General features: G+C 44.5%; 1 protein-coding gene across 8 annotated transcripts in view; it reads left to right on the top strand.

Annotated features, from left to right (window-relative positions):
* TTLL5 (tubulin tyrosine ligase like 5) overlaps positions 1-21,128 on the top strand; it is a 286,366-nt gene that overhangs the window by 144,081 nt on the left and 121,157 nt on the right. The window lies entirely within an intron of this gene.

Below are 21,128 nucleotides of genomic sequence, written 5' to 3' on the forward strand. Positions count from 1 at the left end.
CAAAGGCAAAGGAAATTTCTGATACAGTTCAGTAAGCTCACTCGGGGGTGAAAGTGGGAGAATTTAAACTATGTTTAATCCTCACCTGTCGTCAACATTTTCATTTTTTTGATTTTTGACATTTTCTCCTTGTCTCCTCTTCCTTGTACTACACTGCATTTCAGTAACTTTGGTTTCATCTAGGTTTTATAATTAAACTCAAACACCCTCCCTGGACAATGTTCATTTGGGAAGTGGGAAGGAAATTTCCTTTATGTAGTTGAGCGAAGTGCCAGACGATAAAACCCAAGTAGATTCTGACCATAAAGTAAGCAACTTCTGAATTAAAAATGAACCACTGTATTGAATTCTAGTCTCAAGCCATATTTTAAGTCTCCTATTTAAAAAAAAAAACAACAAAACGTAAGAAATGGATTCCTAGTACATCTTGCCTTCATGGCTATTAAATATGGGCTTAATTGCATCTGTCCCTGAGTGAAGTGAGCTAGAGAGGAATGTGACTGTTCCCATGAAGTATTCTGTTCCCGCCAAATAAAGATATTGTTCCCTCCAAATAAGGAAGTCTGGCACAGGTGCCCCACTGAGTCCCCATCCCGGTGCCAGCACTTCCGGCCTCTGCCAGCAGGCCAGCTCTCAGCATGCGGCCTTGCCTCAAAGGTGGGAGGGAGACCAAAGACTTGGACATGAAGGAGATACCTCTCTGTTGTTGAAGTGTCTGTTGGTGTTAGAATCATTACTGAAGGAACTAATTTGGGAAGCAGAGACTCTGCCCAGGAAACAACATAAACATAAGCACATTACATCATGCTTGAATACAGAGTCTTTCATACCAGTGATCGTTGTGGTCAAGGGTGAAGAGAATCATCTTAGCCGAGAAGTATAAAGAGTTGAGGACCAAGAGGCAGGGCTGCTTGAGACGAGACACCCTCCCACAAAGTTCTCTTCACCAAAGTCTGTCGTTGGGTGATTTACAATCTACAGAATAACCACATTCCTAAAACATAAGTCGTAAAAAAGAAATTCTGTTTATACCATAGAGCTTTATTTTCCATATAAAATATTTCCAAATATTCCATTTTCATTTTATAATCAGAGCCGTGTTTCTGTGGAAAACATTTCCCCCTGCAATCTGGAGTGTATTTTCTATCTATACGACAAGGCTGTAACCATTTTCCATACTACAAACAGAATGTCAAAACTACATGGCTTGGAGAAGTCGACTTGTAGATGAAGCGAGGGAGATTTTTTTTTTCCCATGAAAATGATGGCTGGGTTTCGAGCCTTCTTTTGGTAGCACCTGTTTGTCAGTGCTGAGACCCAGAAGGATGTGGGAGTCCGTTCAGCACTGTGAGTCGTTTTCTCCCCGCCAGACCGTGCTTGTGAGCTACAGGAAAACAGCACAGCGTGCCACCGACTTGAGAGTCACTGGCACCAGAGAGTCCTCTGGCCTTTGCCAGTTTGGGTTAGTTGTACCCATAGCAGCCCTCTTGTTACCTGCTCTTCAAGCTTAAGGACCAGTTTTTAGGTCCCATTTCAGCGCAGGGTAACCCTGGGAACCCTCCTCTGCCCCCACGTAACCTCTGGGGGCTCAGCTTGGGAATTCCCGTTCCGTGTGGAATTCCCAGAGGTGCCCACCCTAACGCGGTGCTGAGTGAGTTCTCCAAGCTCCTTCCAGACCTGGCGGTGTCACAGGCCCCAGCCAGACCCTTCCAGCAGGCATTCCACACAGTACCGTGCCCCAGTTTCCATTTTCACCTGGCAAAGTCACTGTTTTGTGGTTACTTGGTCTCTTGTTGTCCCTCTCTTAGCAGCAAGTGTGACTGAGTACAATGAATATGGGATGAATAGCTTAGAGATGTGAGTTTTATTCCTGGTTTTGACAAGAAGGGACCCTAACCTATCGATTTAATTCTTTTTATTGGGCTGTTTTTGAGAGCTTTCAGCATGTCCCCACGGCACTCCGATCTCCCTGGAAGTGGGTGCTAGGTACGAGGTACTTCTGCTAGTTCATCTGCTATAGCAGCAGCAGATTCCAGCGCCGGTAAGCTCTGACAGTTCACCAAACCAGGCGCCGTCCTGTAAACAGTAACAAGACGTAAAGAGAATCCATTGCTGGCTGTGCTCCTCGTGTGCATATTGGAGGACTCAGTGACTTGGTAGCCACAGGAATGAAAACTGGTGACTCACGAGCACTCTGCAAATAGTGTTATTTTTCATTTCCCTGTGGTGTTGCTATTGTTCTCAATTTTATGGATCACACAAGTTTTCACCAGACAACCTTGTTCTTCCCCCCGCTGTTTTGAAACCACCCCAAACGTAGCCCCAGGGCTGTCGTCTCCCATTGGGTCAGTGTGAGCTCAGCCCAGCTCCTCAAATCCCCTGGTTCCTCTGGTCTGTCTGGAGTCCCTGCTCAAGCTTTGTTGTGGGAGAGGAAGGCAGAGAGCCCACGACTTGCCCAGACAGTCTGAGGCCTGGCCGTGTAGCTTGCAGTTCCCTAGGCGCTCTGGAGCTGGACTTGGCCAGCCATTCCTCTGTTGTTACTTTTCAGAGGTAATAAGTGAGATTAATTGCAGGCCATTCTCCAGAAGAGAAGGTAGTCAGGGCCAAAATCAGTCACATGTTTAGAAGCCTGAGTGAGGTGTACCTCCAAGCGAGGCCGATTTCAAATTAGACACTAGGGCCTCTGGGATGCAGGTACCAAGTGTCCATGACCTCTTTTTTCTTAAAGGGATCAGTTTCGGTCTCTAGATGCCGAAAGCTGGGTATTTCAGCTTTTCTTTAGCTAGTGAGATGGGTAGGATTTTTCTGGCTGCCTTTTAACTATACATTTCTTCGGCGCATGGGGGCATGGTTCAGGGCCAGAAGTGATAAGCAGAGGCATCTCAGCACTGCCAGCCTTGCCTGGTGTTGGCTCATGTCGGGGAGAGGCATTTTCTAGGTGATGAGGGCTCAGTGGGTTCACAGTGCATCTTTCTTTGTGAGACCTGGAAGGGTTACTGTAAAGTCTTGGCGGCTGCTCGGAATGATTTGGGAAGGACAGGGCCTCAGACGGCTTGGCAGGAGCCTGAGGCCCTGTTTTTTTCCAGTCCAACCCTTCCTTGTGGATCGAGCTGTCAGGGAATCCCACGAATGTCTGGCTTCTGCCCCTTTGTATGTTTTTCCAGCATTTGTCATTGAATTATTTTTATCCATCTCTGGCTTTTTCACACATGCAACCTGGGGATTTGTCTGTTCCTCGATATTAAAGGTTGGGGAGGTGGAAAGCACAGCCGGGAGTTTGTTTCTCCTTTTTGTGACCGGGGAAGACATTGTGAGCTTGGGGTACTCTCCCTGGGGACCCCCGATCTGGAGAATAGCTTGTGTGTCACAACTCTAAATTCCGTATGGGGAAATGGAGTACAGTGAAGCACCAAATCTGAGAGATCTGGGCTAGATTTCATGTCACTCTGTCCCTTTGCCTTCTTACTCTCCAGAAATAAATTATAAAGAGTCTAGTAATTTTTAGGAGCAAGTTTTTCAGATATTTTGATTCCATTTAGCTAACGCTTTTCTCACTTCCTTTAGATTATTCCTTCCAAATGTTGCTGGAGAGTCAGGTCTCTGACTTCCCATCTTTTCATTCTTAATCAGCCCTCAGAAATAATCGAGTTTGGTATTTTGAAAAAAGTACATCTTATTCATTTTCTATGTGCCAGGAATTAGGTCACGTGCCGGGGAGTCATGATAAGTACAGAAGAGTACTTGATCTCACAGGGCTTACTGTCCGTGATGTAGCTTTCACGTTCTCGATGTCGTCCTGGGTGCTGGGTATGGTCTAAAAGATTTGGAAAACATGGTTTTCGATCACTAAGAGGTCACCATCTGTCAGAGAAAGGGAGCCATAGACACGTGAAAAAATTGCAGAGTCGTGTCAAATGGCACATAACAATGATTTAAATTTTCTGGCCTGGGCAATTTCCGGTCACCTCTACATGGGTGAACCTTGAGGCCATTATGTTAAGTGAAATAAGCCCAGCACAAAAGGGCAAATACCGTATCATTCCATCCATATGAAGTGGCTAAAGTAGTCCTAGAAACAGGAAGTAGTAAGGTGGTTGCCAGGGGCTGTGGGAAGAGTGGGGAGGGAATTAGTATTTAATAGCTACAGATTTTCAGTTTTGCAAAGATGAAAAGGTTCTAGGGATCGGTTGCACAACAGTGACTATACTTAATACACACAGAAATCATTAGGTGGCAAATTTAAAGTTAGGTGTTTTTTACTGTAATGAAGTAAGTATTGTAAGGATTTAAAAGAGTGCTCCTTAGTTCCGCACAAATTTTACTTAGTGATTAAAACGGCAATGTTTTGCTCCTATCCTCTGCCTCTCTGTAGGGGGATTATTCTCAGCCTAGTCCTTTAAATGCTTTTGTTTCTTTACATGTTAACTTTATAGGAAAGGGGGTCATTGGCCCCTCTGAGGAAGATGGCATGATGTGATAGAAAGAGGAGGGACTATTGAGTTGGACAGACCTGGGTGTGCCTTCCTAGGTATGTGACCTTGGGCAAGTAACTTTGTTTCTCTGGGCCACAATTTCCCCATCTGCTTAGGTATGCAAATGATACCTACCTCATTAAGTAGTTCTAAGATTTAATTGAGTTTGTGTATGTGAAAGCAGCCAGTTTAGTGCCTGATTTTAGTGGTAGGTTCTTGATAACATTTCGTTTTCTTCCCAGAAAAAAAGGGAAAGTTAAAACTGGACTTGATGGGGTAGGATATTGCTACCCACTTGGTTTCTTATCTAGTATGGAGGAAACTGGTCATCACCCATGTGTGGTGTGCTCCCGGGGCTGGATTGCAGACATGTAGCCTTTCCAGCCGAAGAAGGGAAGGCATCAGAGTGTGGCCAACTGGAGACTCTTCCTTTTCCTCTGACCCCTTTGTTGAAGGGTGACTTCTTCCTACTCAACAGGCCCTTCCTCTCTGCTATCTTCTTCTGAATGTTGAAGTTTCCACTGCAGCTCTATGTTCCAGCCAGTAAACACTCATATTTTCCGTCTATCCTGGGGGTCGAGCTTTGGGAGAGCTTTTCTCTGGAGGAGTTTGGAGCTTATAATTTTGTACTTTATACTGTTATATAAACAACACTCTCTAGCCAAAGAGCACAATCACAAAAAGAAACCACTTTTAGGGGGGCCTAAAAAAAAAAAAAAAAAGAAACTCATGTTCAGAGTTCTGTAGAAGTGATATTTCACGTCTTGTTCTCCTTCTTCCTTTCCCACAAAATAAAGTCAACCTGGCCTTCCTCCTGCGGAGTCTTAGTTCTTACCAGTCTCTTCCCCTTGAGGAAAATGTTTCTTCAGCACGTGAATGACAAAGGCCTGTACTTCTATCTCAAATTCCTCTGCTTCTTTTCTCAGCCAGACACATAACCTCTCCAGGGTTATGCTCTGTGTCGGTTCAAACTCTGTGACAGATTCTACAGTTCTTCATTCACCGGGAGAGCCGAGTGCCACAGGTGTTTGTGCCAAGGCCAGACCGATTGGGCTTCTGCCTCCTGAAGGAATGTTGGTAACGCTAGGCCGTGTGTGAGAGATAGCTGGCCGGACATCACAGCAGGGCCTGGGCAAAGTACATTTGGGAGTGTTTGGGCCTCATATCAGGAGTGGAAGAAGTAGGTGTTTTCTTATCTGCAGGCCAAAATGCAGGTTGCTTTGTGGTGTGTGTGCCAGTGCAGGCTTCCTTCAGCCAGCCTCCTCCCCTGCCCTCCAGAGTAGCAAAGAGAAACCACCTTGCGTTTCCTTAGGATTAACACCCAGGCGCATAGGTGAACCAGCAGTGCACAAGAAACATTGTTGGAGGAGAGACTGTATCTTATGTTCACTTTATAATTTTATATCTGTCCACAGTTGGTGATTATTTTGGTTTTAACGGGCCTGAATGACAAAGATTCACATATTAAGCTGAATGAGGCTCCTTTTCTCGAATTAAGAAATTTGATCAGTTACTCAATTCGTAATTCGGTTTAAATTCTCATATGGTTTTTCTGTCATCTTCCATCTTTCCAAGTTAACTCTGTTGACGAGCTTTGAAAGAGCTTGGAAAGACTCACAGTAGTAAAGAAACACTATATCTTTCTTTCCAGCTCATGTAGAGAGACATTGGTGATCCAGTTTTAAAGCCTACTTAGTGTCGACTCCACGAATTTTTAGAAGGAAGACCAGCCAGCTCCCCTGAACCTTTAGCTGAAGATCCCGCCCTGTCCCCTCCTCCATGCTTCTTTCTGTTAAGACTTTCAACATGTTACCAACCAAGTACAACTAAGAAGTCATTGCTTTTTTAAGTTCTAGGATTTAAGAGGAAAAAGGAAAAACTCCCTGTATCTGTGTTTTAATAAAAGAAAACAATAGACTGATAGCATCTGACAAGGAGTAAGGAGCCTCTCTTCCCTCGCAGCTGCTTCGAGAAGGAAAGTTTTGGTTTAGGTTCTGGTTTCGGTATAGGCTCTTGATAACTCTTAGTTCTCTTTCTAGAAAAGACAGAAATGTAAAATTAGACTTACTGAGAACACAGTATTCCTACACCACTTTGTTTAATGCTTGGATTAGGTACATGGTAGGGGAAACTGGTATACCTGATCATAACACTGAGGTTTACATGATTTATTTTTATTGTGAAGTCAGTATCCATAAATTAAAATGTTGATTACATATGTGAAAATGCCCCTAAAAAAGATACCTAAGAGAAGCTAAAAGGGCATTTATTTTTTTTTTTTTATATGTTTATGTATTTATGAGAGAGACCGTATGAGTGGGAGAGGGCAGAGAGAGGGAGAGACACAGAATCTGAAGCAGGCTCCGGGCTCTGAGCTGTCAACACAAAGCCTGGCACGGGGCTCGAACTCACAAACCACGAGATCATGACCTGAGCCAAAGTTGGACACTTAACCAACTGAGCCACTAGGCGCCCCTAAAAAGGCATTTAAATGTGGAGCCAAGTGTTCTTTGGTGGATGCAAGGAAAGCCGGAGGAGGGAGAGAGGCAGTACATGAGAGCCTAGGAATTCAAAATGTCACTTCATATGGCAGGCCTCTGGGGTTCATAATAACAGTAGAGCTCTTGTCTTAATCGGACCATTCTGCTTCAGATGTCATAAAGGGATGTTTTTGGCTTTCATGTTTTGGCTTATCAGGCTAAATAAAACTTGTATTAATTTGGCTTCAAAGCCAATAATCAAAATCCACACTTGGCCTGGTTCTTGAAAACAAGTTTTACTATCTTTCTGTGATGAAAATGAAATATGGGTGCATCTCAGTAACGGGACTACGATCCAGGAGGATTTAGATGAGAAAAGCAGGCTTTCTGGCATAGCAGGTAAGGAAACCATAAAGGGGTTAATAAATGGGATGCACTTAAAGGCTAGAGGAATCGACTTATGTTCTTCTGAAACTTTGCACCAACGAAAATTGAGTAGATGACAGAATCTGCCTATATATCATTAGTGTTCTCAAATATCACACTTAGCTACGTGAACCCAACACATTTGAAGTACCAGCCCCTGAAAGAAAAGTTTTGTTACCTTCTTCACCAAATCATTAGTGTATTGAAATATCTGAATAAGGGGAAAGGTGGAACCGGCATCAAGTAGTGTTCCAGCTAGGAAATGGCTTCATCTGGTAGTTGTTAAAACAATGTTCTCCCCAAAAAGTTAACACGCATTTACTATTTCCTAAACACAAGACCACTGGGCTGAGCTCTGAAGGAGGTATTAGACAGGGTCTCTGTTCTCAAGGAGGAAAACGAATAGTCCTATTAATGCAAGGACTATGAAACAATACATACTTGATTGTAGAAGGACAGGATTATTCTGTAGGTGGTATGAGTTCAGAGGAGAAATTGATCACTGACTGGAGAAGCTGGCGAAAGGCCCATGGGAAAGGAAAGACACATGAGCTGAATATTGAAGGGCAGAGGAGGCATAGATGGGCAGAGAGGCTAATAACTAATAAATTAAGAGGTGATTGCACATTTACTTTGTGTCAACACTATTCAAGGATCAAAGTAATGTGATTCACACTTGTGCAAAGTTATAGGTGACAGTTCAGCTGGTGAGTCTAATGAATACCACCTAAATGTTTGTTTACTTTATGCACATAAAATGCAAAGTGAGTGATTAAAAGAGGGCTTTTAGGTTCGGAGGAGTCAGAATTCAGAACAGGTACTAAAGACTGGTGAAAAGAGGAGGCTCTGCAGAGGAAGGGTTTCAGGTAAGGTGTAAATTCAGTCCTGGACTGTGTATAGGCTGTGGGCCGGTGAAGGACAGGAGACGAGGGAGTAATGGGCAAAGTGTTGTAAGCATTTGTAAGGGGCAGGGAATGGGAACCAATCGGGCTGAAGCAGAATGTTTCTGTTCAAAATACCAGGCATTGGTTAAAACACTTAGTGAGTTTCAGGAGATAGAAACTAAAATCAAGCTGGCTGTAGCTGTACAGAAGATTTTGCAGTTCATAGAGCTGAAAAGTCTAGAAGTTGGTGTTGGGAACTTAGCAGATATCATTGATCATACTTTCTGCTGTCTTCCACTTCAAAGGTAAGTGAGAAGTTATAGGAAAAAATCAGGGAGCAAAATAAAATACTGGCTTTGTGATTGATAAGGATGGAGAAGGTAGCCAACAAATATGGCACAGTTTGGCTCCTCCCTCTCAAATCTAAGTCTTTCTGACGCATTTTATTTACTTTTTTAAACTCTTTATTTAAAGATGTTCTCGTTGATATTTTCTCTGATCATTAAAATTTTTAAGGAAGAAACAAAAAACCTAATGCACCATAGTCTTAAAAAACGACAAGAAAAACAAACAGAAACTTGGCCTGATTTCCAAAATACACACCTGCCTCTGGTCCCAAACTACATTTCCAGTTTTATTTCTCCTCACAGTGCAGTTCCAGCCAAACTCAATGGATCAGAAATAAGCCTGGTGTATTTGCCCTAGGACTTCCTTGCATGTAGCGCCCAATAGCGCGGACTCTATTCCTTTACTCTTTACTCACTGTCACTCCTTCACCGAAGTGTAAGTTGTCTGTTGTTCACTCTTGTATCCCAGTGCCTTGGTAAGCAGTAGGAACAAATATTAAATGACTGTTTAAGGACTTTACATGTAAAGGAGTGAGCAGACAGATATCTGCCCCTCACCTGCATCTGCATGGGTCCATACCCCAGTCTCCTACAGGGCTCCGCTCAGGGCCACCTTTCTGCAGTCTTCCCTATTCCTGGTGCAGATGCCCTTAGCATTTCTCTTCCTTCACTTTCCTCCTCACCTACTGGACTCGTGTTCCTAAAAGCTAGAATTCAAAGGAAGCTCAGGCTAAGTGCTTTAATTCATAGAGAATGGAAATTTGGGGCCTTTCCTGCCCTAGTGAACTGAACACTAAGGAAGAAAAAGCCCTAGATCCTCCACTGAGCTTAAAACTCACAACACCCCCTGCCCCGCGCTTCCCAAGCCATCAGGTCTTTATTGCTTTGGACCCTATTCAGTTCTTGCATGTTCTCCAAAATAAAAAGTCTCTACAAGCAAGAGGCCCTCCTTCATCTGGGGGGTGAGGCAAGTATGGAAGAGGAAATGGCAGAGAACTTTTTCCCGCATCCTTCTCCCCACCTCACCTAACCCTCGGGAAGGAGCCTTAAGAGCCAATCCTAGAAGACGGTTGGAGTGGAAGGGTGTCCACCATCTTGGACAGCTCACAATGGGCTAGCTGTCTCTTTACTCCAGCCTTTCCACATTGATTGCGTAATGAGTTACAGTGTTTGCTACATGTGTGTTTTTATGGTGTTCCACTTTTTGGTGTTCTTTATAGCAGTTCTCTCTCCTCACTGCCCTTCATCTGATAGACTTACTGGCACCCCCTACCTGAGTGGTTGATCTGCAGAGGCATAATGTCAGGCCACCATCTCTCTACTCCCTGTTCAAATATCATTTCTTTACCTCCGCAATGACACTTACCATCCCTCCCTGTAGTCTGGTTCTTTGTATATTCATCTCCCTTGTCATATTAGATTGTAAACTTTTTGAGGGCAGACATCAAGTCTTACACATTTTTACATACTTACAGTACCCTGCACAAAGTCCTCAGTAAATCTCATGCTCAAAACCCATGTAGGGCTCGTGACTACCTTATTAAATAGCACAGGACTAGATGGTTGGTGCAGAAGATGTGATAAGGACCCAAACTTGGTCAGTGGATTAAAAAAATAAAAAGGAATGAGTTTCCAAGAAAGGCATATTCTTGATTTTCCTCTCAGGCCCTTCTGTAGATGTCAAGCCTCTTTTGTTTAGATCTAGAGATTTACCACAGATGCTGTTCTTGAACTAATTTGTGGTGCTGGGAGGGGCATATTCTAAAGCCCTGGGAATCTCTAAAGCCTATAGCTTCTGGATTACTAGTGTCTAACCTATCGGAGCCGTGCTGACCGAGAGGAAGGGGCATTTTAAGCAGATCCCAACGGTAGCATTTTTATTTTCTGAGATATGCCCGTGGCTAAATACTGGGGAGAGGTCCTGCTTGCCCACGCTGCCCCAGCCCCCCTGCCCCGGTCCTCCTCCCCCCACCTGCTTGGCTGGCAGTTCTGACTTGGCTTGTGGAGCTGCTATAGCCCTGGGGAACGGCGCCAAACATGCGGAAGTGGTTACGTGTACTAGCTCCCAGGGAAGCCGTGGCTAGCAGGGGGAGTGGGTGGGGTCCTGCCTGATGGCTTTTCAAAGAAGCCAAATCTTTGAAGTTTCGTTTCAGCAGCTGCCAGGTATGCTGTTTCAGCACTTTGCAGCCTCTCTCACCCTGTTCCCATATCGCATTTTTCCTTTCCTATATGTGCATCGTATACACAATGGGAGCTTGGATGTTGGGAGCGTAAATACAAAACTGTGCAGTAAGTTGCTGAACACAGCCCTCTCGCCTTTTCTTTTTGCGTGACTCCGCTGTGAGCAGGCTACTTGAATGCTCCCTCACTTTTCCCTTCTCGGCTCTGACCCCTTCTGACTACCTGCCAAAGAAGAGGCAAACAGAGGCCTCTTCTATTTCGGGAAAGTAGTTAAGTTTTGAGAAACTGGAGGTCCTAATTCTTCTGATGGATTGGGTTGTCACTCTGGGAGTAGAGCATCTCCCTTTTCCAGAAGCACGGAGGACGGCCCCCAGCGAGCAACCCTGACTCTTGGTCTTGAAGTACGTTTCTTGTTCACCATTGGATCTTGACCACTTAGCACAGTGTCAGCAGTACACGGTTATTAAACACGATTGCCCTGCGACTGCTGTGCTGGCCGGAGGGACTGGACAGGCAGAGCGCCCTCGGAGCCCTCCCTGCTTCCCCGCTTCATAATGTCTTTTCCCTTCCGTCCAGTGTGCGGTCACCTCCAGCCTGTTCCAGCCGCCCCTAAACATGGTCCTTCTTCTGGACTCCACCGCCTTCTGGAGTATAGTACTTGCTCCTCTAGGTAATTATTTATTCACTTTTATGCCTTTGTTCTTTATCTCCTGAGGTGTAAGTCTTGAAAAGGCAAAGGCTAGATTTTACTCCTACACCAAGAACCCGGGACCAGGAACGTCGACCTGGAACTTCCTGACTTGGGCTAAGTCATGTGACAAAACTGAAGCCTCACTTTGCCATGTGGGAACTGATGGTGCCTGGGTTGTCTCGGCGCTGTGCTGGCTTCATATATGTGAACGCGCTTTGTAAACTAAAGGTCTGCATACGTGTGGGTCTCCTTGGTATTAGTAATGCCTATCACGATAGAATAGTGATGTCTGTGTATCCTGCTGCTGACACACATTCTGACCTCCCCCAGAGCTGAGGCAGATCACCAGCTCCGTCCTGCATTACTCAGCTTGGCACGAGTTTAAAGCACAAAATGGGCCATTCCAGGCCCTCTCTGTCATCACCTCTCTTGCAGTCTGCAGGTTCTTTTTCAGACCTGTGGGGCCATTATTTTTCTTCCTAGTCTCTCCCTGCTTCTCCCCTCAGGCCCGGGCTGCATTTTCTCTTTCAGCCCATCTGTTCTTAGCAAAGCAAGGTTGACCCATGCCCTTTCCCACTTGAGGGTGGCTTGGCCGTCCCAGCGGACCTCCCGCAGCTCTGCCCACAGCAGCGCGGGCCTCTTGTCATCGTCCCTCTGCCCAGCTCCACACCTTCAGCGGCAGCCCGCTGGGGACCCTTCCCATTTTCCTGTCTTCGCCCTCGCTTCTCTGCCAGGCTATCCCTTTAGTCCCCCCTTCGGTGACGTCTCTTCCTGCATTTTCCTCCTTTTTCTGAGCTCAGACTTCATCCAGAAAGACTGTTCCTCCTTTTGAGACTCTGAAGTTTGATGCCTCACCTGTCACCCAGTCCCCATCACCTTTAGTAGATGGACAGGTACAGCCATTCTTTACGGCTGTCATATGGCTCGAGAAGGCCCAAACTCCTTTTTATTTAATTATCGAAGATCTCACATTTAAATGTGATGACCGGGTATTTGAGAGCAGGCATTTCAGAGGCAGGCCAATTTGGATCCCTCCTTGTTTTAGCCACTTACCAGCTATGTCACTCAGGGCAAGCCCTTTGAATCTAATGCTGTTTTATCTAAATGAAGACATAACGCCTACCTTGTAGGGATATTCTGAGGAGCAAATGAAAATTAAATGACATAAGAAAAGTACTTTCACACAGTGCCTCTCGTAGAGCTCCCATAGAGCTCCCATAGAGCTCAGTAAATGGGAACTACTATAATCATTTCCAGGCCATTTGTCCATACCCTGCCTTGCAGGTATTAAAAATTGAAGTTGGGGGGGTGCCTGCATAGCTCAATCCGTTCACATCCAAGTATCACTCGGGTCATGATCTTGCGGTTTGTGGATTCAGGCCCCTTGTTGGGCTCTGTGCTGACAGTTCAGATTCTGTGTCTCCCTCTATCTCTACCCCTACCCCACTTGTGCTCTGTATGTGTGTGTCTCTCTCTCTCTCTCTCTCTCAAAAATAAATAAACATTAAGAAAAGATGGAAGTTAGCTGGTTTTTGCAAATTCTTGCCCCTACCTGGTGGTAAAGTAAGGACTAGAACCCAGGGCTTCAGATTTTCTTTCCTGATGACTTTTTCATTCAATCCCTCTAACTCCTCCAAAGGCTTATTCTAGTTTCATTTCTTTGGGCGGAACCTAAGACCACCCCAGAGAGAGGAATGCTCATTTCCTTGCACATTTGTTCATTCAGCAAACATTACATGAGTGTGATGTTGCCAGGCTCTGGGAAAGACCAGAATGATGAATGCAATGCCGGAAAGGTTGGTCCAAGTGGGTAAGCAACAGTCACTATGAGGAATAGTCACAGCACGCTATTCCTGAAACATTATTCCACTATAGGTTAACTAACTTGGTTTTAAATACATTTAAAAAATAAATAACAGCCAAACAAGAACAACAACCAGTTACAGTCCAAAAAAACATACCAATAAAAGGCATCTTGGAGCCTTGAGGAATAAGCTCCATCAGAAGAAAACCAGAGTAGGCTTTGCAGGGGATAGATTATTATTTTTTACCAGGTGAAAACGGCAGAGACTTGGGTGAAACCAGAGAAGTGTGGAAGAGCTTGTGTTGTGAGACCTTGGCATGCAAGTAGGGGATGGTTGGGAATGGGGAGGGAAAATTAAGTGTTCCATTCTAAGGAGAGTTTATCCCAGTGTCTGCCCTGCTCACTAGCGTCAGCTGAAGGAGTCAGGGGAGGGTGCGTTTTTAACATTGCTCGGTCTTTACACCTAATGTTTCCACCTTCTCTTCCCCGTTCATATCTGGTGAACTCTTTCAGTCATTCTGGATGCAGCCCAGTGCTAACCATTACCCTGTGTACCTTCTCCAGTCGTCTGGCACAGAGGCAGCATGCTTGCCTGTGACTTTCACCTTGTGATATAGTTCAATTTCATGTCTTCTGCCCCCTCCTTTATTTTTTTATTTAAAAAAAATTTTTTAATGTTTATTTTTAAGACACACACACACACACACACACACACACACACACACAGAGTGTGAGTGGGGGAGGGACAGAGAGAGAGAAAGACACAGAATCCGAAACAGGCTCCAGGCTCCGAGCTGTCAGCACAGAGCCTGATGTGGGGCTCGAACCCATAAACTGTGAGATCATGACCTGAGCCGAAGTTGGATGCTTAACCTACTGAACCACTCAGGTGTCCCTGCCCCCTCCTTTAAAGCAAAAGCTTGAACATCTGTATACTCCTATCCCTTACTGCAGCATCTGATACACAGTAGCCACTAACTTAATGTAACTGAAGGAAGGTGAATGCTGTAACCCAACACGCTTGCCATCTGTAGGATCTGAGCTTCAGCGTCCTCTAGTGAGGGCCCCCAGCACTGGGCGGCTCAAAGCCCTACTGTGGCACAAAAACCTTTTTGTGTTTGCAGCACGCTTCCACATACTAGAACCGTGCTCCGCACACTCCAAGGGGTTAGAAGACTGAAAACAGTACTCAGCCCAGTGACTTCTACCCAGTGGAATCCATATTCCAGTAGAGCAGCATCTCACAGTGTCCTCTACCTGGCCATTTTTCAGGACTGTGTGGCTGTTTGAGTAGTACTGTTTATTTACAGCCCTGACTACACTCACAAGGAAAAGTTTCTTCATACTCTAGTAAACATACAATCTATATTTGGTACCAGCTTGATGTCCCATTTTCTCTCTTACGTTTTGCAAATATAGCCTGGTCTGCACCCTGCCACAGGATCCAAACAGCTCAGCAGTCTTCTCACAGGCAGAGCTGTAACACTGTATTAACATGTGTAGTGAAGTGTATGTTACATACTGATCAAACTTCCACATTTATGAAGTTTTCTCAGGACAGAAGCGTTGAGAATCTCTCTTAAGGCTTTAGTGGAGAGAGGCATTGTAATTCGGCAGCAGACCATCCTGATAATGTACCCTGATACATGCTATGATAGGATAATAGGCCACTCTGTGCTTTCAAGCTTAGTTTTCATGTCCTTTTGAGATATGTTATCCACGTAACTGCGTAACAAATCATCTCCCGATTTAGCAGCTTAAAACAATAAACATTATTGTCTCAGTTTCTGTGGGTCAAGAATTACAGAGCAGTTTAACTGCTTGGTTCTGGCTCAGGCTCTTTCATGAGGTTGTAGTTAACATGGCGGCTGAGAGGGCTGCACTCATCTGAAGGCTTGTCTGGGGCTGGAGGATCCACTTCCATGATGGCTCACTCTCACGTGGATGTTGAGGTCATGCTGGCTCTTTGCAGGAGGCCTCAGTTCCTCACCACATGGACTTCGCCACAGGGCTGCCTGCGTGTCCCCCTGACATGGCAGCTGGTTTTCCCCAGAATGAATGACTCAAGAGAAAGACTGAAGCCACAATGTCTTTTACAACCCAGCCTCAGAAGTCCTACACCATCATTAAAAAAAATTTTTTTGATTGTGGTAAAATACACATAACATAAAATTTACCATTTTAATCATTGTTAAGTGTGCAGCTCAATAGCAGTAAGTATATCACAGTATTGTGCAGCCATCACCACCATCCACTTCCAGAACCCTTTCATCTTACAAAACTGAAACTCTGTACCCATTCATCACTAGCTGCCCCTTCTTTCTACCCCAGCTCCTGGCAGTCGCCAGTCTACTTGTGCCACGCTTGTCCCCGGGCTTGCCTCGGTGAGCTCTGTGGCTCAGCACACCTGTGACTCCAGAAGCTGTTGGCCAAACCTCCATGCAGGTCGCTGCTTCCAGGTTTCCTTCAGCACACGCACCCAACCTCTGCCATTTGGTGTTTTCTTGGAGTAGAAGGGCAATTCTATATTTAATGTTTTCATACTGTTTTCCACAGCAGCTGCAACATTTTACATTCCCACCAGCAGTGCATAAAGGTTACAGTTTCACCACACCTTCACCCACACTTGGCATTTTCTTTTTTTCTTTTCTTTTTTTTTTTTTTGATAGTAGCCATCCTAATGGGTGGGAGGTGGTATCTCATTGTGGTTTTGATTTGTGGTTCCCTAGTGATTTGTCATGCTGTGCGTCCTTTCATGTGCTTGTTAGCCATTTATTCATACATCTTCTTTCAAGAAATGCCTATTCAAGATTTTAACAGAATAGTTTGGTTTTTTGTTTTTCTGAATTTTAGGAGTTCTCTGTGTATTTTCATTATTAATCCCTTATCAGATGTGACTGGCAAGTATTTTTTCCCACTTCATAGGTAACCTGTTGATGGTGTCCTTTGAAATGCAGAAGTTTATAATTTTGATGAAGTACAAATTTCCATTTTCTTTTTCATTGCCTGTGCCTTTGGTGTCCAAGAGGGCATTGCCAAATCCAATGTCATGAAGCTTTTGTACTCTGTTTTCTTCTAAGAGTGATACCATTTTAGCTCTGAACATTTAGGTCCTTCAAGTGCACTGCTTTTGCTGCATCCTATTGTTTACATGGGCCATCTCTATTTGCAGCAGGGAAGAGGGTGCTGGGATAGGAACCCCAGGGGGTGGAGCGTCACTGGGGGCCACCTGGAAGGTTGACACCCACAATAATTCAGGTACCCTGTTTTAAAAGTTAAGTAATTCTAGGGGCATCTGGGTGGCTCAGTCTGTTAAGCATCAGCTCTTGATCTCAGCGCAGGTCTTCATCTTAGGGTCGTGAGTTCAAACCCCATGTTGGACTCCACACTGGGCATGAAGCCTACTTAAAAAAATAATAATAATAATTCTATAAGATTTAGAATGAAAATGGGAATCCTGCTACAACCTTAATTTCCATATCTCAGAGATACTTGCTTTCAATTATTCTTTTAATTGTTATTTACCTTCATATTTGTAAGTCATATGTTTATTCTGCCATTTTGGGCTTTTCATTTTATGTATTATTTATTAAGTTCCTATCAGGAGATGGAAGTTTAGTATTGTCATACTACCTCCCCCTAGCATAAGCCCCACCACATGCACACAGGCTTCCCTTCCTCCCATCCTTGGGGGAGGAATATACATGTATTATATACATATAATATCATGTGTTGTTCAATCAGTGTTCACTGTGTTCATGATCATAACTATTCCTTTAGAAACTTTTCGGCCTCTTAGAGTTATCATTTCTTGTCTCCTATTTATCTCTTTCTCTCTTGTCTGAATTTCTGAGGGGGTTCTCTTAATAATACCTTCTACTATCTTTTTACCTACATCCAACTTGGTACATGTTGTGAAATGAAGAAATGTTCTGAGTTTCAAATTTCTTCCAGTTCAATGCAGTTCACGCATTGCTGCAAACCCACGGTGGGGGGTGAGGGCAATATATGTATGTATACACACACACATTGTAATTAATACAATATAAAATATATAATACATATCACTATATGTTTTCCAATTTTCTATAGACCGAAATATTGCCGTACTTAATTAGTTGGACAAAATAATACACACATGTAGCTACACCATGAAATAATCAAACAAATATATACAGATTGTGAGGACATAGAGCCCTCTCCTCAGAGATAGCCACAATTAAAAGATTAATTTGTGTATTTTTCCATGTGTTTTTCTGAGACCTTTTTTCCTTCCTAACATCTCCATGTTTTTTGGTCTATTTATATAAACTTAAGTATTTTCAGCTACTATGCACTTTTCCAAATTATGAATGTGCTCTAATTTATTACACCATTCTCCTATTAAAGAGTAAGTTGTATTCAATTTAGGTATCTGCAGTGAACACCTTGTACATATATCTGTGTGCACTTGTCCAAGTATTTCTATAAGGTATGTTCCAAGTGGAATTTGTTGGATCAAATGCTACATATACTTGGAATTTTTTATAGTTACTGTTGATTTGCCCTCTCAAAAGGCTTTACCAATATAGCCTCCGATCTGGAGTACAGAAGCATGCCCTTCTCCACACTTTTGCCAGCATTACACCATTGATCTTCTGGTCTCTTCTTGGGATCTGTCACATCTTTTTCACAAACTCCCTCCCATTTTTACTGATGATGAAGTTAGAATAGAATCTATCTCTGGATATATCAGGGATGCTTTGTTTTAGGGGAGGACCACAACTGAGATCAGGCCCAGATGGGGAAGATGAAGGGTTCTCAGTGGTCTCTTTCTTTTCATAATGTCCACTCAGACCAGGAAGAATCTCCATGAGTCAGCTTCTTTCCACCACGCTGCTTAGGTGCTTTTCTCTCCTGCTTTTGTTTTTGACTGGTTTCATCCGAGGAGCCTGACCCTTCCCCCTCCTGAAGAAATGAATAACCAGAAAAGTCACAGAGCCCAGCACTGAGTTAAGGAAGCTTAAGGAAAATATTAAAAGGGAAGAAAAGTATTTGATGTACTTTTAATATAAAATGTGGAAAAAGCAGAGGAAGGGTGGGGGTTGGGGCAGGGAGGGGGGAGAGAGATTATTCACCGTAATGGGAACCAAATGTTGGCTGGCAAAGCTGCTGCTCTCACACTCTTCCTGTAAACCCTGCGGCTTTTCAAAGTGATCCTAACAGAAGAGCCAGCAGCACAGGACCTGCCTTAACCCTTCCACACCCGCACAGCTCCTTCCAGCCAGCTTTTCAGAGGCAGGTCCACTTTGAAGAGGTCCTGCAACGCGGAGAATTTCTGTTTCCCTCTCGACATCATGAGGAAGGAAGGAAGGTGGAGACAAGTAGGAGAGCAATGAGCAAACACCTGCCCGCTGACACCCCCCCCACCCCTCTCACCCCCCCCGCCGTGTTGGGCTTTCTGTTTCTGTGCTGGCCTTTCATGGTCTCGGGCAAGGAGCAGCCTGCTTGACCGGGAGCCCCCCATCATGAGGCCCCCCCTTGCCATGTAAAAAGGGGACCTGAGCAGAGCTGAGGACTCCCAAGTAACAGACAGGCGCACTCTCTCCCTCGGTAGTGACCCCACCGCGTGAAGGCCCTCCACGGAGTCTCAGGTCCCCGTAGGTGTCAGGTACGTCCCCTTGTCTGGAGGCTTGGGCCTCTGTTTCTCTTGGAAGTCCTCTCCTGCCTCTGTGGGATCGAGATGTAAAGACTGTTAGAACTGAAGGCCACTCCCTGACTTACGACTTCCAGGGGGTCAGGGACAGGCCTGTCAACCTAGCTGCTTATCTGTGGAGGGGGAAGGGAGAGGGAGGAGAGACGGGGATCCTGATTCAGGCAGCTCTTCACCTCTATCGGGGTTCACACTTTGTTTAGGCACTTTTAAAGGTCCATCTTGTGTAAGAAAAAGGAAGTCTTATTATGTCGAATATGGACCATTTTAGAGAGGCAGCCCCCTAGATGTAGGGCAAGCGGCACACCCCGAGCAGAGGAGTGCTCAGACTCCGTGAGCCGTCAGCGGGGTGGGCTGCTGGGCCGCTCCCAGCCTCAGTTGCCTCATCTGTAACATGAGGCGTAAAAGTCTCTGGCTGCTCGGAGTGTTAAAGGTTTAAGCGAGTTTTATAAAGCCTGGAAAGTCGTTAGCACACTGCCTGGCATCTACCTCTCCCTGTCTTGTCGTTCTCCTCTTACTGCCTACAGCTGAAATTGAAGCATCTCCTTTGTTTCAAATGTTTTTAAAAGACCTCTCTGGGAGATTTTATAGTTTTACATTTTACATTTACGTCTGTGATCTATTTTGAATCAATCTTTGTATGAAGAGTGAGGTTTATGCTGTGGTTCATTTTCTCACTTACTGATGTGCCATTGCTCCAGCACCGTTTGCTAGCAAGCAGGTGGCTTTCACATGGTGATCCTTCCTCCGTTGGGCTGGTTTTTCCAGCTTGGTCAAAAAATCAATTGAGCATATTTGTGTGGGTCTTGGATGATTTGGTTTTACTTTACATTAAATATTTTACTTTTGGTAGTGAGTCTTTGACTTTATTTTTTTTTAAGTAGGCTCTACACCCATCATGAGGCTTGAACTCACAATCCTGAGATCAAGAGTTGCATGCTCCACTGACTGAGCCAGCCAGGCAGCCCAGATCTTGGATGATTTTAAGTATTCCTAAAACAAAGGCCTGGGGCGCCTGGGTTAGCTCAGTCTGTTAAGCAACTGACTTCAGCTCAGGCCACGATCTCACATTCGTGGGTTCGAGCTCCACATCGGGCTCTGTGCTGTCAGCATAGAGCCTGCTTCGGATCCTCTGCCTCCTTCTCTCTGCCCTCCCCGACTGACTCTCTCTCTCTCTCTCTCTCAAAAATAAACCATAAAAAAAACAAACAAAGGCCTATAGCAATAATTGTTTATTAGAAAATCTTTAGCAAATGCTATGTTACGTTCTAACTTTCTGTTCTTCAATATAACTTTGGAGTCCTACAGATTTAGGTTCACAGCAGCTCTTTCACTTCCTCCGTATGTGAAGGTACACCTGTTATTCGGTGTAAGCCTGGGTGTCCTCATCTGTAATACAGAATAGTGACCTGTCCCAGTGGGTCACTGTGAAGACTAAGTGTGGTAAGGCATATAAGGGGCTTAGCTTGAAGTCAAGCGCTTAGAGAACCCTCGCACTAATGGTAGCAGTGGTGAAGAGAGCAGCTTGTCCCTGCTTGGCCAGCCTAAGCCACGCTTACTCACACCCTTTGCCTTCCCCAAAGCTTCGCTTTTTTATAGCCTTGCTGCCGTAGCGTCATCATGAGTTCATGAGTGATTCCAATTAAAGCTGCTGTGCTGTGCTTTACTTAGATGACAGTTTTGACCAGTAACATTTCTATTTCAGAATACAGTAAATGAGAGATTGCTGTCTTGCCAGCTTTAATGACAGTATCTCTCTACCCTCCACCAGACCCACCATTTACCCACACTGGATTTCCTATTCTTCCCTGCTTTTTATATGCTACTCCTTCTACCTGGAGTGTCCTTTCCTGTTGTCAAATTGCTGGTCATCTTCTGAGATCATTTCTACTTTGAAGGCTTTCTTGATTTCCCCCATAGGAAGTTGCTCCCTTCCTCTTGTTTCTCTAAAGCTCGTGTCCTGTTTCCAGCACAGCGGTGTACAGAGTTTGACGAGCCACACTTGTTTTCTCCTACTTTGAAAAAACATACACATATCTTTTATAATACATGAGTAAATGAAATATATTCATATGTGCTCACGTTAATATTAAATGATAAAAGCAGGATAATGTAATCACAGTGTACTGGAGTACTATGAATGACATGTAC

Source organism: Hyaena hyaena, unplaced genomic scaffold (genome assembly GCF_003009895.1).
Source record: "Hyaena hyaena isolate Hyena2069 unplaced genomic scaffold, ASM300989v1 scaffold_65, whole genome shotgun sequence".
NCBI classification, from domain to species: Eukaryota; Metazoa; Chordata; class Mammalia; order Carnivora; family Hyaenidae; genus Hyaena; species Hyaena hyaena.